General features: G+C 39.9%; 2 protein-coding genes across 39 annotated transcripts in view; one reads left to right on the top strand and one right to left on the bottom strand.

Moving 5' to 3' along the window:
* Positions 1-16,253, bottom strand: part of RUNX2 (RUNX family transcription factor 2) — a 231,232-nt gene that overhangs the window by 169,958 nt on the left and 45,021 nt on the right. The window lies entirely within an intron of this gene.
* The window catches only part of SUPT3H (SPT3 homolog, SAGA and STAGA complex component), a 408,871-nt gene continuing 403,424 nt past the window's right edge, over positions 10,807-16,253 (top strand). For 21 of the 36 annotated variants that reach the window (XM_081519022.1, XM_081519017.1, XM_081519018.1 and 18 more), the window contains exon 1: positions 10,807-11,012. The gene's annotated coding sequence lies outside the window, so the exon portion shown is untranslated. Of the gene's footprint in view, positions 11,016-11,271; positions 11,484-16,253 lie in introns of those variants that run through there. The other 15 variants (XM_081519025.1, XM_081519027.1, XM_081519053.1 and 12 more) reach the window with 2 other exon arrangements.

Genomic DNA, 16,253 nt, shown 5'->3' with positions numbered 1-16,253 from the left:
AGAAGAATCAAATCAACAAAATGAAAAAGGAGAGGTTGCAACAGACAATGCAGAAATACAAAGGATTATAAGAGACTACTATGAATAACTATATGGCAATAAAATGGATAACCTGGAAGAAATGGACAGATTCTTAGAGAAGTTCAATCTTCCAAGACTGAACCAGGAAGAAATAGAAATTATGAACAACCCAATTACAAGCACTGATATTGAATCTGTGATTAAAAATCTCCCAAAAAACAAAAGCCCAGGACCAGATGGCTTCACAGAAGAATTCTATCAAACATTCAGAGATGAGCTAGTGCCTATTCTTCTAAAATTCTTCCAGAAAATTGCAGAGGAAGGAACACTTCCAAACTCATTCTATGAGGCCACCATCACCCTGATACCAAAACCAGACAAAGGCAACACAAAAAAAGAAAACTACAGGCCAATACCACTGATGAACACAGATGCAAAAATCCTCAACAAAATTTTAGCAAACAGAATTCAGCAACACATCAAAAAGCTCATACACCATGATCAAGTTGGGTTTATTCCAGGAATGCAAGGATTCCTCAATGTATGCAAATCAATCAATGTGATACACCATATTTACAAATTAACAGATAAAAACCATATGATAATCTCATTAGATGCAGAAAAAGCCTTTGACAAAATTCAGCACCCATTTTTATGATTAAAACTCTCCAAAAAATGGGCATAGAAGGAACCTACCTCAATGTAGTAAAGGTCATATATGATACATCTACAGCAAACATTATTCTCAATGGTGAAAAACTGAAAGCATTCCCCCTAAGATCAGGAACAAGACAAGGGTATCCACTTTCACCACTATTATTCAACATAGTTCTGGAAGTCCTAGCTACAGCAATCAGAGAAGAAAAAGAAATAAAAGGAATCCAGATTGGAAAAGAAGAAGTAAAGCTCTCACTGTCTGCAGATGACATGATACTGTACATAGAAAACCTTAAAGATAGTATCAGAAAATTACTAGAGCTAATCAATGAATTTAGCAAAGTTGCAGGATACAAAATCAATACACAGAAATCACTTGCATTTCTATATACTAACAATGAAAAATCAGAAAGAGAAATTAAGGAATCAATCCCATTCAGCATTGCAACAAAAAGAATAAAATATTTCGGAATAAACTTACTTAAGGAGACAAAAGAACTGTACACAGAAAATTATGACACTAATGAAAGGAATCAAAGATGACATAAACAGATGGAGAGATATTCCATGTTCCTGGGTAGGAAGAATCAATATTGTCAAACTGACCATCTTACCAAATGCAATCTATAGATTCAATGTGATCCCTATCACTACCAATGGCATTTTCACAGAACTAGGATGAAAACTTTCACAATTCACATGGAAACACAAAAGATCCCTAATAGCCAAAGCAGTCTTGAGAAAGAAGAATGGAGTTGGAGGAATCAATCTTCCTGACTTCAGATTATACTACAAATCTACAGTCATCAAGACAGTATCACACTGGCACAAACCCAGAAATATAGACCAATGGAACAAGATAGAAAGCCCAGAAATAAACCCACACCTATGGGTACCTTATTTTTTACAAACGAGGCAGGAATATACAATGGGGCAAAGACAGCCTCTTCAATAAATGGTGCTGGGAAAACTGGACAGCTGCATGTAAAAGAATGAAATTAGAACACTTCCTAACACCATACACAAAGATAAAGTCAAAGTGGATTAAATACCTAAATGTAAGACCAGAAACTATAAAACTCTTAGCGGAAAACACAGGCAGAACACTGGATGACATTAATCAAAGCAAGATCCTCTATGACCCACCTCCTAGAGTCAGGGAAATAAAAACAAAGTAAACAGGTGGGACTTGATTAAACTTGAAAGCTTTTGTACAGCAAAGGAAACTATAAGCAAGGTGAAAAGACAGTTCTCAGAATGGGAGAAAATAATAGCAAATGAAACGACTGACAAAGGATTAATTTCCTAAATATACAAGCAGCTCATAAAACGTGGTATCAGAAAAACAAACAACCCAATCAAAAAGTGGGAAAAAGCCCTAATTTGACATTTCTCCAAAGAAGACATACAGATGGCTAACAAACACATGAAAAGATGCTCAACATCACTCATTATTAGAGAAATGCAAATCAAAACTACAATGAGATATCACCTCACACCGGTCAGAATGGCCATCATCAAAAAGTCTACACAGGATAAATGCTGGAGATGGTGTGGAGAAAAGGGAACACTCTTGCACTGTTGGTGGGAATATAAATTGATATAGCAACTATGGAAGATGGTATGGAGATTCCTTAAAAAACTAGGAATAAAACCCCATATGACCCAGCAATCCCACTCCTAAGCATATACCCTGAGGAAACCAAAATTGAAAAAGACACACGTATCCAGTTATTCATTGCAGCACTATTTACAATAGCTAGAACATGGAAACAACCTAGATGTCTATTGACAGATGAATGGATAAGGAAGTTATGGTTCATATACACAATGGAATACTACTCAGCCACAAAAAGGAACACATTTGAGTCAGTTCTAACAAGGTGGATGAACCTAGAACCTAATATACAGAGTGATGTAAGTCAGAAAGAGAAAGATAAATATTGTATTCTAACACATATATACGGAATCTAGAAAAATGGTACTGAAGAATTTATTTACAGGGCAGCAACGGAGAAACATTCATAGAGAACAGACTTATGGACATGGGGAAAGGGGAGGAGAGGGTGAGATGTATGGAAAGAGTAACATGGAAACTGACATTACCATGTGTAAAATAGATAGCCAACGGGAATTTGCTGTATGGCGCAGGAAATAGGGGCTCTGTAATCAACCTAGAGGGGTGAGATGGGGAGGGAGATGGGAGGGAGTTTCAAAAAGGAGGGGATATATGTATACCTATGGCTGATTCATGCTGAGGTTTGACAGAAAAGAACAAAATTCTGTAAAGCAATTATCCTTCAATGAAAAAATAAATTAAAAAAAAACCTTTCTGTTTAGAATTTATGGTTGCTGGGGGGAAGGGACAGTTATGGAGTTTGGGGTGGACATGTACACACCGCTATATTTAAAATGTATAACAAACAAAGACCTATTGTACAGCACATGGAACTCAGCTCAACGTGGCAACCTGGATGGGAGGGGAGTTTGGGGGAGAATGGATACATGTATATGTACGGCTAAATCCCTTAGCTGCTCACCTGAAACTATCACAACACTGTTAATCAGCTATGCTGCTGCTGCTGCTAAGTCGCCTCAGTCGTGTCCGACTCTGTGCGACCCCACAGACGGCAGCCCACCAGGCTCCGCCATCCCTGGGATTCTCCAGGCAAGAATACTGGAGTGGGTTGCCATTTCCTTCTCCAGTGCATGAAAGGGAAAAGTGAAAGTGAAGTTATACCCCAGTACAAAATAAAAAGTTAAAAAAAAAACAGAAAAACACCTTCCTGTTTAGAGGTGAGTGTGGGGGAGAATGGATACATGTATATGTATGGCTAAGTCCCTTTGCTGTGCACCTGAAACTATCACAACATTGCTAACTGACTATACTCCAATATAAAATAAAAAGTTAAAAAAAAAAAAACCTTCCCGTTTCTTCCAGGTTCTACTATCACCTTTATGTCCCAGATATTTTTGCCATTGTCCCTCCTCTACATCAAGTGCTCAACTTCTTTACTGGTTTCTTCTCCAAAGTTTATAAGCAAACTTATAAAAATGTATCCTGTGACCTCAAATATTTCTCTAGATATTCTCTTGCTTCTTCACTGTCCAAGTTCTTAGAAAGAATAACACAGTTGAATTATCAACTTCCTTATCTACTCTTCCTTTTTCAAGTCACCACAGTCCAATTTCTAATCCTACCAGGGACTTCCCACATATCCTACTAGGGGCTTTCCAGTGGCACTAGTGGTAAAGAATCCACCTGCCAATGTAGGAGACCCAGGAGACTAAGGGTTTGATCCTTGGGTCAGGAAGATCCCTTGGAAGAGGAAATGGTAACCTGCTCCTGTGTTCTTGCCTAGAGCTACTGAGCCTGGAGGGCTACAGTCCATGGGTCACAGAGTCGGACACGACTGAACGCGAGCACAAATTACGAACAAGAGCACAAATTACGAATCCTACCACTGTATTGGAGCTGCTTTGCCGAACGTCGTTTTGAACAGGCTAAATCCAACTAACTCATTTTAGTACCTGTCATCTCTCTTTGAAATTCCCACCTCTCCTGGTTTCCATGAAAACACTGCTTCCTTAGTGTACCTCATGAGTTCTTCCTCTCCCTGTCCTACTGAATGTGGGTGTCTAGAATCCAGTCTTTGTTCTATGCATACTCTTTTGGGCATTTCATTCTCTCTCTTGGCTTCAGTTGTGTCCACAGATCCCTTAGGAGAATGTTTTCAGGCCAAAGCTGGGGACAGGGCTAAATTCCACATCTATGTGGCATGTGTGGAATGCTATATACTGTGTGCTACTGTTTCCCAATGGGCATCTACCCTCTTGAACTCCAGACTTTATTCTGGCTTCCATCTCCACCATTCTGTCTGAAGAGTCCAGCTGGCTACTGCTTTGTGGCTACCTGTAATTTTGTATGGTCACCTTAAACTTAACATGACTAACTTGCCTCTCAGTAACTTGAGGAAACTTGGAATCATCCTATTTCTCGTGGCTTACCTCCATCCTGATATCTTACCAGTTAATTATATATTGGTCCTCTATATTCTACTTCCTTAGTATTCCTTCCATCCGTCATCTTCTATCATTTCCTAGTCCACTGACATAGCTCTAGCCCATATCATCTCTTTCCTGAATTATTAACTTCTTCCAATTTTTTACCCTTCCAATATTTCTTGCACATCACTGCCAACCTCCTAACAGGCAAATTTAATAATGTCATTAAAATACATATTTCCAAGTTTCCCCATTTTTTATCAGATAAAGTCCAAATTCCATAAAGCAACGCCCAAAACTTTCTCTGATTTGTCCCCTCCCAAGTTTCTGGCTCCCATTTTTACACACTGTGATCCCAGCGTGCTGGACAGCTTGCAATTCCCTCTAACACATTGGCTTTGCTCATGTTACTCCCTTTGCCTAAATTACCCTTTTTCATTTTGTTCAACTGCCATTCACTTTTCAAGACTGGGTTTCTTGAGTCATCCATCTTCTTAATAGTAATAATAATAATGAAAAACAAGACCTATTAAGCGCTTGTTATGTGCCAGACACCTTATGTACATTCTTAGGCAATCATCACAACAAACCTCTGAAGCTTATATCATCCTTGATATAAATTATTATACTAATAAGTGGCATGTGTGTGTGTGCTCAGTTGCTTTAGTCATGCCTGACTCTTTGTGACCCTATGGACTGTAGCCCGCCAGACTCCTCTGTCCATGGGATTCTCCAGACATGAATACTGAAGTGGGTTGCCATGCCCTCCTCCAGGGGATCTTCCCAACTCAGGGACTGAACCCAGGTCTCCCGCAGGCAGATTCTTTACAGCTGAGCCCCTGGGAAACTTTAGTGTTACGATTAGGGTAGCATAGAAGCCCATATTTTGGGGGCTAATGAGTTTGTTTTAAGTACACTCTGGAAAGAGAATATAGCTTCTGCTGCATTCATGAAAGACTAAAAATAAAAGCAAAGTAACTTAGTTAAATTTTTTGGTATAAATCCCTGGTCACTGGGCTTCCCTGGTAGCTCAGATGGTAGAATCTGCCTGCAATGCAGGAGACCTGGGTTCTATCCCTGGGTCAGGAAGAGCTCCTGGAGAAGGAAATGGCCACACACTCCAGTATTCTTCCCTGGAGAATTCCATGGACAGAAGTGCCTGGCGGGCTACCGGTCCACAGGGTTGCAGAAAGTCGAACACAACTGAGCAGCTAACACTTTCACTTTTCACTCCAGGTCACCAGCAATTGATCTGAGCATTCTTTAGTCAATACAGGTTTGCGTCCAGCTTCAGAGTGTGAACTAGGAACAGCAGGTTGCATTAGCTATACTGTGGTTTATTTCCCTCATGGTACAGATTAATTTTTGGCCCTCTTTCCACATTTCATAGAAAAATAAATGTATATGCATAATAGAAAATGGAGACAGTTGCTCAAACAATTCACTGAATTAGATCCAGTTTTACATCTAAATATCTCAATGAAAATACTTTGTGGAACTGAATGTTTCTGTATATTTGTCTCAACTGAATTCTCTACTTCATTTTCAGGTATTGATAGACCCTCTCTCCTCATCCCCTAAGAAACAATTATTGTTTTCTTTTATTCCTTTCTTTTGACCATGCTATGTGCTTGCAGGATCTTAGTTCCCTGACCAGGGATTGAACCTGTGCCCCCTGTAATGGAAGCACAGAGTCCTAACCACTGGACTGCCAGGGAATTCTTCCTCACATCTTCTTAAAGCAAAAATAAAATATTCCTTGACATATATTAGACAGGTCTAGATGGGCTTCTATCATGTGAGCAGGATTAGAAACTCAATTATGATTACAAGACGTACAAACTTTCCTTCACTTTCATAAGAACTTATGATGGCAAAAATGCTAAAGATAATACACACACTGTACTTCATTACTTATTTATTCCTAAAATTGGATTCTTGATCTCGTACATACACTCAAGATACTCTCTCCCCAGTCCTTTCATCTCAATTAATGGCAAAGTCATTTTTCCAGTGTCTCAGAACACTTGAGAGTCATTCATTGGTTCCTCTATGACCTCACATTATGTTATTCTTCTTTCTGGGGCACACTTCTTCAGTTAAAATGGCCTTTTGGACATTCCCGCAACTTACCAACCCTGTTACCACTTCAGGGCCTTCGCGTGGGTTGCTCTCATGGTCTGGAATGCTCTTTCTTTAAACATCTACAGGTACCTCCTTCACTTTCTTCAAGTCATTATTCAAATAACACTTCCTCAACGAGCCCTACCCTGCTGCTGCTGCTGCTAAGTGGCTTCAGTCGTGTCCGACTCTGCGCGACCCCATAGACGGCAGCCCACCAGGCTCCGCTGTCCCTGGGATTCTCCAGGTAAGAATACTGGAGTGGGTTGCCATTTCCTTCTCCAGTGCATGAAAGGGAAAAGTGAAAGGGAAGTCGCTCAGTCGTGTCCGACTCTTAGCGACCCCATGGACTGTAGCCTACCAGGCTCCTCCGTCCATGGGATTTTCCAGGCAAGAGTACTGGAGTGGGGTGCCATTGCCTTCTCCGCCCTACCCTGCTAGTCCAATATAAAAATCACAGTTCTCTTGTTCCTTCTCTGCTTTATCTCATTCCGTAATCTCTTCTCTGTTGTATAATTTTTCCACCTCTAACACTAATGGCCTTTTAATATATTATATAATTTGAGTATTCATTTCACTTATTGTCTAACTCCTTCTAGAATGTGAGTTTGATGATGGCATGGAGTTTTGTTTTGTCCACTGCTATATTTGTGGCTCCTAGAATAGTGCCAGGCACACTATAGGCCCATCATAAATAATTGCTGAATAAATGAAATAATTAGCACCTATTACTAACTCTCAACAAATAGACCCTATTTTCAAAGGTAGAAATGTAAAAGTTGTTTGTTCATAATACAAGAAGTATTATATATTACATTCTATGGGAACGGAGCAACTTAAGTTTCCGTAAGTCTAGAGAGGTCAGGGGCCGGATGAAACTTTGATATTCTCTGATTCTCTTCCCATAGGAGTCTTGAAAACATGATCATTTTCTAGCAGCCAAGCACTAATTTTAAAAGATCCTGGAGTGTTAAACCTTCAGCGAGAAGTTTCCTAAGAGGATGGATCATGATTACAGTTCTACAAGGTGCTTTTAGTATTTCTTCTCTCATCACTTTGCTGCTCTTCCTACTTCGAAGTATATGAATATAATTGGAAGGTTTGGGAAGCCAATTTGATTACACTATGAATAATTATGTGCTGTACCTCCTCCAGTGTATCAACAAATTTGATTAATATATACCTTTCCCTGTTGGTCTTTCTCTTAAAATGCATATAGTTGAACATTCAAGTTGGCCTTAAGCAAGAGTCTGACAAAGTCACTTAATTTTTGGAAGCATAAATATGAAAGCTAAAATTATTCTGCATACCTTTAAGATCCATCTTTTTGTCATTCCTATTTAAAAGAAGCACAGAATTTTAGGGCTACAAGATTGTATTTTACTTGGCTTGATTGCCTTATTTTACACATGTGAAAACCGAGCCCCTAAGATACAAAATGACTTTCCCAGGTACCACGGAACTGAATAACTGTTTTGATTGGAACTTCTTCTAAGATTAAATCAAGGTATCTCTGAGATTGCCACTGAAAACCAGTTCTTAGTATAAGGAAATTAATTGATTATAGCAACAATTACAATATGGAGTTCTAAACAATATGCAGTCTTACCCAGTTTATTTCCATGGTGACTACATAAACACTAGAAAAGCAAATTAAGCAAAGGATAAAATAATTGATAAAAAGATAAAGAAAAAGGCTTCACAAGCATCCTAATAAATAATTAGGAGCCATGGGTCACAAAAGAGTTAAGAATTTGCAGGTCACCTGAAGTGAACTGTTCTATGGCATTCACAGGAGGAAAACAAATCACTTTCTCACAGAGATGGTTCCATAGTAAGCATGGCCTCTACTATTATTTGGAGGATTAGGGCTTCTTTTCTTACCTAACCAATCTAGTCATCTTTTAAGATGCCGAGAGGTATTTTTGCTCAGATATACACCCTTTGTTTGCATTAGTGAGTCTATATTAAGGTTAATATGCCAGAGGAATGTAAAAATCTAAAGTAGCAATGCTGTTTTCCTTTAATGGCTTTGTTCAAGGGATGAAGACTTTTTTGTGGTGTGATGAATTCAGTTTGGTCTCCTGATGTGTTTTCTCCACATGTTTGGAAATCACGTATTTTTCTGAGAGCTGGTAGTCATCAACATCTTATTTTCAGCACTGGTGTCATTGTTTTAGCTCTGTTATAATAAAGATACCATAGTAGTATTGATAATTGAGCATCTTTGGTATTGAATGGAAAGTATCTTTGACCCTTTGTTGACAGGAGTGCTCTCAAACTACAAACAAAATTATAGCTAAGTCGAATTTTTAAAACAGATTTTAACAGATTCCAGGAGGTAGGAACATTAAGATAATTCATGTGATTTCAAAGTTAAGATCTTGGTGAACAGCATGTCACAATTTCCTATGAGTGAAATTTTGAGATCCCTCTACCAGAACCTTGTTTAACTCAGTTTCTTTTCTCCATGGAACCGTTCGTATTGGGTGTGATTATATGTAGGTCAGATACCAGTGGCTTGAACGTAAGGTCTGGGTACTGTTCTGAAAACTAGATTAAATCTGGTCCCCATGTGATGCAGGTAAAACTCCCATGAAAATATCAGTACAGCTGATTGAACGTAATTTTAATGGAAATGATCTCCTTTGGGCTATATTTCTGTAGATCTAATATTAGTATTTCTCTTAATTTTCTATTTTCTTGCTAATGTACTTGAAAGGGTTTTTCAACGATTTTATGAACCAGTCTTCCTTTGTAAGCAATTATGACAATTTTCTCTTACCGTTACTTTCCCTTAAAGTCTACACTTTGTCCACCAATGAACTGAACCTTGATTTACACATTATGGTGAGCTTTTACATCCTGAACATATTTATTCTTTTGAAACTTTAATTATTTGGCAAGTATTTAAGTGTTGGGGAGATTGAAGAGACCTAAACACGAAATTAACAGAGGACTCAACTACAATCCACATTGGAAATAATCAAATAAGTTGCTACTTTAAACAATGTAAGCTAATAGGAGGAAGGAAGGGATTATTTCAGAATACAAATATTCACCGGCAAGAAAATAACCGAAGTAGTAACGCTTAAAAAACTGGAAGGTTAGTAGTTAAATCTTTGAAAAATAAGGAAAGCAACTCAAGTCACTCTTGTGACTGTGTTATTTAAAGAAACATATCTGTATCAATCCTGAGAGGACAGGATGTACAGCTCAAAAGTGGGAGTCAAGATTTAAAAATAAGGAGAAGCAGGCTAAAATTCTAAGGAAAAATAAATAGAGGATCAGGCATCAAGAAGCCTTGAAATAGCAAAAAGGTTTCATTCAAAACGTAGTTGTTAAACGTTAAAGTAAGGAGGGGGAAAGTCGCTGCGGGGTATCATCTTCCACTGCCTGTAGGGGAAGGATGGGTGGTGATACGCGGGAGCCGGCGGAAGACCGGATGTTTCACTCTCCCAGAAAGCGTCCCCTGTCCTCAGACCGGCACCGCGCGCGGTCCTCTGGGGAAGCAAGCCTTTCTGATCTTTCCATTTCCCTGCACCATTCTAAAAGCACAGTCCCGCTGGGACCCCGGTTCATCCCAATTCTGAAGGAAACCGTTAGAGAGGCCAATCTCTGCCCTGAAGTTGAAAACAAATTTCCTCCGTCCCTCGAAAACCCCAGCCCTCAGCTCATTCTTAAGGAGTCCACGCTTGGCCCTGAACACCCTCCAGTTCTCGGTTCATCCCCACCCCTCTCCCAGCAGCCCTCGTCCTCAAGACCGCGGCGTGGCTCCGGGTCGCCCGCCCACCGGCCCCGCGATCGAAGCACCACGGCCTCAGGGAAAGCTGCAGCAGGCGCGCGCCGCAAAGCGCCGCCCCCAGCGAGTGTGGCGGAAGTGGCTGGCTCGGAAAAGGAGACCGCGCGCCACCTGGCCGAGCGCGCATGCGCCAGCGCCCGCGCCGAGAGTGGTGGGGGCGATCGTAGCCCTCCCTCCTCCACCTCCGCCACCCCCGCCCCACAGTGAGAATCGGGCTCACGCCATCTTGCCCCCCCCCCAACCACGTCCCCGCCGAACCACCCTTTCCCTTTCGACACTTTCAGCCCCCCACCCCGCCCTTTTCCAAGCGTGTCCCGGGCCGCCGCCGCAGAAACCGCACCATCTCTAACCCCACATTCTCCACGCGGGACGCGCAGCCGTGTCTACAAGTGTTCTTAGAGCAGAGGTTGTAGGGGGCATCGGGGGCGGTACGGGGGAGGACGGGGGAGAGGGCTGGGGTTGCGAGGGGCGCCGAGCCCACGTGTCTGGGCCCCGCCCCGGCCCCTGTCCCCGGGGGGCGGCCGCGGGGGGTCCCGGGCGTTGGCCCCGGAGGCCGAGGGGAGAACCGAAGCAGCGTCTCCAGAGCCGCCGGCCCCGCGAGGCGCCCGGGTTCCCCCGCGGAGTGTGGAGTTGGCCTTGACTCCTCCCCGTTGGCGGGTGGGCGTGGGGCCAGGGGAGTTGGGCGGACGAGTGAGAGCGGGTACCGCTGGGTGTGTTAAGAAGCACCTTCCGCCTGTCATCTAGGCCGTGTTTAGGGGGAAAGAATTCTTAAAGAAGAAAATTGTTGCTTTATGGGCGAGGTGGAAGAAGAGTTAGGTAGTGTTAGAAGCAGTATAGCATCCTGGAAAAGGAAAAGATTGACTCTCTCCTCTCTGGGGTGAGCCCACATCTGTGATCCCTGGGGAAATTATTTAGCGTGTTTTTGGCTGGGTGTTTTGGTCTGTCAAATGGGGGTAGTAGTAGCCTAGCTCAGAAATGTGAGGATTAGATGAGGTAATACAGGTTAAATGCTTATTGCAAGCTCCAAGCACTGATCGGTTACCTGTTAATTACCTGTCATTTTTATCTCCCTGTTTTAAGGAATTCAGAATGACTGTGACCTGGCTTTCTAAGTGAAAAAATGAAACTGGCCTCGATTTATAGGGGGCAATGGAATGTAATATGTGACACTCAGAGGCGTTCCTGGAAATGTGTAATTAATGTACATGTGGATAAATGAACTTAACTCCATGAGGTTATAGAGACTTTAAGCTGCCAATATTTCCTTGCAAAGAAATGATGATGGATTTATCTGGGAGGAGAGGATCTAGAGTCTTAGTGTATGTGAGGGATAGAATTTTGGAAATAGAATTAAATTCGTCTATGAAGATTTACTTGAAGACCAAATTGAGTACGGAACTCGTGGAATTTCTGCTGGATGTTTGAGAGAGGATGGATTTGACTGTTGAATAAATTTCCTAATAGTTACTATTTTGCACAAATAAAGTGCCCTTTAGTGTGCTATTGCACGTTTCTTGTCTCTGGGAACATTCAAGAAAAGATCTAGAGCAGCCCTGTCCAGTGGAACTTGCTGTCGTTATGGAAATATTCTGTAATCTCTGCTGTCCTAATACGGTACCCACTAGACACAAGTGGCTCTTAAGCACTTGAAGTGTGGCTAGTGCACTTAGGAATTTAATTTTTAATTTTATTTAAATTAATTGATGTCGGGAAGATCCCCTGGAGAAGGAAATGGCAACCCACTGCAGTATTCTTCTCTGGAAAATCCCATGGACAGAGGAGTCTGGAAGGCTGCAGTCCATGGGGTTGCAAAAGAATGCAACAAGACCTAGCGACTAAGCAAACAAAATTAATTGAAATATAAATAGCCGCTTGTAGCTAGTGGCTGCCTTGTTTGGACAGCATAGGTCTAGAATCTAGGCCTTGCGACCTTTTCCAATTCTTGATTTGGTTGAATTGTAAGTCAGAGAAGCCAGTTCTTAGAACATTTGTTGCCTTAGGGAATCATAATTATATTCAAATAATACCTTTCATTCAAATACTGTAGTTCAAAGCTTGGGTCTGTTAATACTTATTTACAGCTTGCAAATTAAAGCAAAGCATTCTTTTGACTCCTAGGTTGTACAGCTAATGCCAGATTCATCTGGAGAGTCATAATAATATGAAGTGGAGTTTCCTTTAACCATTATTGTACTGTATTGTAACTGGGTGTGCACTATCTTTTATCACTTTAGTTAGTTTTCAGTGAAAACCTTTCAACTCTCATATTCCTAAAGTTTTTTCAGTTTGAAAGATGGTGTTTTTCGTTAACTTTTTGTATAAGAAATAATTTGATAAGTTATAATAGTAAACTTTGAGCATCGGGCCATTGCAGTAGTTTTGTGGTTATTGGTATTCAAAACTTTTGAAGAGATAAGTCTGAAATTTGGCAGTATTTTTCAAGGATGCTTTCTTTGAAATAGAGTTTTGTTGTTTTTTTTTTTTTCCCAAGCAAATGTTTATAAAGTTAAGTTTTGAAGAAAACCTTAAAAAAAACCCCCACTTTATTTATAGATAACACACCCTTAACTCTGGCCTGGTGTCTGTAGGGTGGTACCCTTGGTCTCAAGGCTGATGATAATCCTTGGATCTGGAACAAAAACTTGAAGCTCATAAATAAAGCATATACAGAGAATACCCCATAACATACAAATCAAATGGATTGCTCTTATGTAGGGTGACTGTATACCCTGCTTTTTTGGGACAGTCATGGTTTATAGCCTGTTTGTCTCAGCATAATTATTAATAGGGATTCTTTCATTTTAAAAAATGTTCCAGTCGGGTCCACATAATAATATGGTCACCCTCCTTTTAAGCTTGTTGAAATTTGGAGTATATAATTTTAGGAGGAGTAAATGTACTGTGGTCTCAGAAATGTACTCACTTTAAAGTAGTGACAGATATTGCTTATGTGCATAAATAACACATGAGCTGTCTGGAATAAGGCCAGCAAGTGACCTGTCCGCTTAAGCCACTGATAATTAAAAATTTCTACTTTTCTCAGTATAATTGGATAGCAATCTTGGGTACTTTGATTGTTGGTTTTCTCTAAAAAAATATGTTGTTGTAGAATCTGCAAAGAAAGTTGGACCATGCCAGTCAAACCAGAACATTGAGTATTCTTGTTGGAAATAATACCTGTTTTACTTTATGGTGAAATTGAGCAATGAAATTAGTTAGAAATCTGCTTACCACGTTAAAAACTGGTTTCACTTAAATAGTAAAGAATAATAATTCAATCTAATGCATTATTGTGTTAATTGAATTTATACTGTAGTGGATTAAAATACTTTATTGAGAGTCAAACACATTTGGTTTGGTTCCTCACTGCTGAGGGTTAAATGCAGTAACCCATGTGATGTGTTGGGTGCAGTGCTGGATGCAGCAAAGCACATAAGTAAGTACTCAGTAAATATTAGCTGCTCTAGCCTTAAGTTTATCGAGTAATGAATCTGGAGATGCATTGTGGATAAGTGCATTTTGGATTAGTTTTAACTAATTCCAAAATCCAGGTGTACACTTTTTCTGCCCTATGGTTTCAGTTGAGGTGTTTACCTCTTCTGAGTCTCAATTTCTTCATCCGTAAAATAGAATTAGTACCTAGCCTTAACCTGCCTCCTCACAGGATTACTGGAGGCTTCAGATGAGACCTGCATAAATTGTTGTCTTGTTTTTCAGACGTTAATTTAACTGGTTTAGTCTCAACCGGTCTACCTCCTACCTCCAGTAAAGACTGACCTTAAATCTGCAAAAACTGTTGGCATGTATTTTAATTTGTGAATCAGCACATATGTAAGATCATTCTCTTTTACAAATAATACTGTAAGTCCCAGCAGTAGTGCTTAATTGATCTGTTTCCAGTATATTCCTTGCACAAAACAACTCCATACTAACTGCTAAGAGAAAAACCAATGTTTTCATGGGCACTTGATGTGTTCCAAACTAATGCTCTATCTTATTTATCCAAACATGTCATTCCCACTTAATAGGTGGTACTGATGAGTCTTGACTTTCTGGAATGGATATGTAAGATTCTTTGTTTATACTACTGCCTCTGATAATACTTGATTAATAGTGGATATTGAAGTTTAAGTTTATGAATATGAAAATAACATTCTGTCTGGCATATAGTATATATTAGTTGCTGAAAAACTGTTGTGTTCATTGAATTTTCACAGGGTAGTAAATATGTGAACTTTTAAAATTATAAAATATACAAATATACATCACTTAAAAATCTTGAAGTATACTTTGCTATTTCAAATGCTATAGAGGTTTTTTGACTGAATCCTTTATATTTCACTTTTTTTATATTAATTTGTTTCTCAATCTTTCAAAGACTACTCCTAAGCATAGTATTCTTTCTCTGAGGAAATATACATGTTTAATAGTAGTACTTTGGGATGTGTTTTCAAGAAACTGTACTTTTGCTTGGGTTCATCATCATCTTCATCATCATGATGAACTGAGTATTTCTAGGTACCAGGCACTGTCCTCAGTGCTTTGTGTACATTACTTGATGTCACCTATGAGAGGCGTATTTTTAGTCTCCTTTTTAAAGATGAGGGAACTGAGGCAGGGAGGTGATGTGACTTGCCCAAGGTCACCTGGTAAGTGTTAGAGCCTGTATTTGAACTCCAGAGCCCAGCTCTTTACTGCTAAACCGTGAGTCGGCATAGACAGATACTTCACAACAAAGTTCACTATGACAGACACATTGTGGAGGACTTGTGAGTTAATTATAAGCAACTTTTATTTGTGTGTTCCTTGTGGGATAGTAGAAAGAACTCTGGACCAGAAGTCAGGGGACCTCAGTTTTAATCCCAGCTGTATCGCTAAATAGTGATGTGTCCTTGGGCAGTTCAAGAAACCCCTCTGGACTTCAGTATCCTCACCTGAAAAATGAGGGATTTGGATGAAATTAGTGATTTTCAAACTGTAGTTGTGAACTTCAGATGTCTTTGGTCCCCCCTCCCGACAGTCCATGGGGTTGCCAAGACTAACACTTTTTTTTTCACCCGTCAGCGTGCATAGTTATACTTTGCCCATTATAGTTATAGTTGTTTATCTGTTTGCATAAGATTTACTTTTAAGCAAAGAATTCCTGAACTTAATTTTTAAAGTTATCAGTCTCTAAGAAAACTTAATGACAAGTCCCCTGGTACTACTTCCCAGTAATTCATATTTTAATGTGTTAAAACTAAAGCACTAAGGTAGAAGATGGGTGAATTTTTGTATGTATGTATGTGGACTGGATATTTTGGGTTATCTAAGATCAGAGCGTTTTTTTATGTGTTAGATTTGTGACCTTCACCCAGTGTTTTTACTCTTAGCTTCTTTGTTAGTTGGGGGGAAGTGCATGGCTAATAGGATGGTTTTGAACAAATGTGAGCTAATACAGGTGAAAGATCCTTTATAAATTCTGAAATGCTTATGCAGACTCATCTCTGTTTTACATGCCTCCAGAAAATGTCCCCCTGCTTTTTCTGTTTAGTCACATTAAGTGTGTTTTTAACCACATGAGATATTTTATTGAATTGTTTGCACTTAATATGGACTTCTCATAAGATTTAATATTTTTAAAATGTGAATCTGGACTGGAAAAGAA

This window comes from Giraffa tippelskirchi, chromosome 8, assembly GCF_054371585.1.
Source record: "Giraffa tippelskirchi isolate mGirTip1 chromosome 8, T2T-mGirTip1v1.2.pri, whole genome shotgun sequence".
In the NCBI taxonomy this organism is placed as follows: domain Eukaryota; kingdom Metazoa; phylum Chordata; class Mammalia; order Artiodactyla; family Giraffidae; genus Giraffa; species Giraffa tippelskirchi.
This window is presented reverse-complemented; position numbering and strand designations above follow the sequence as displayed.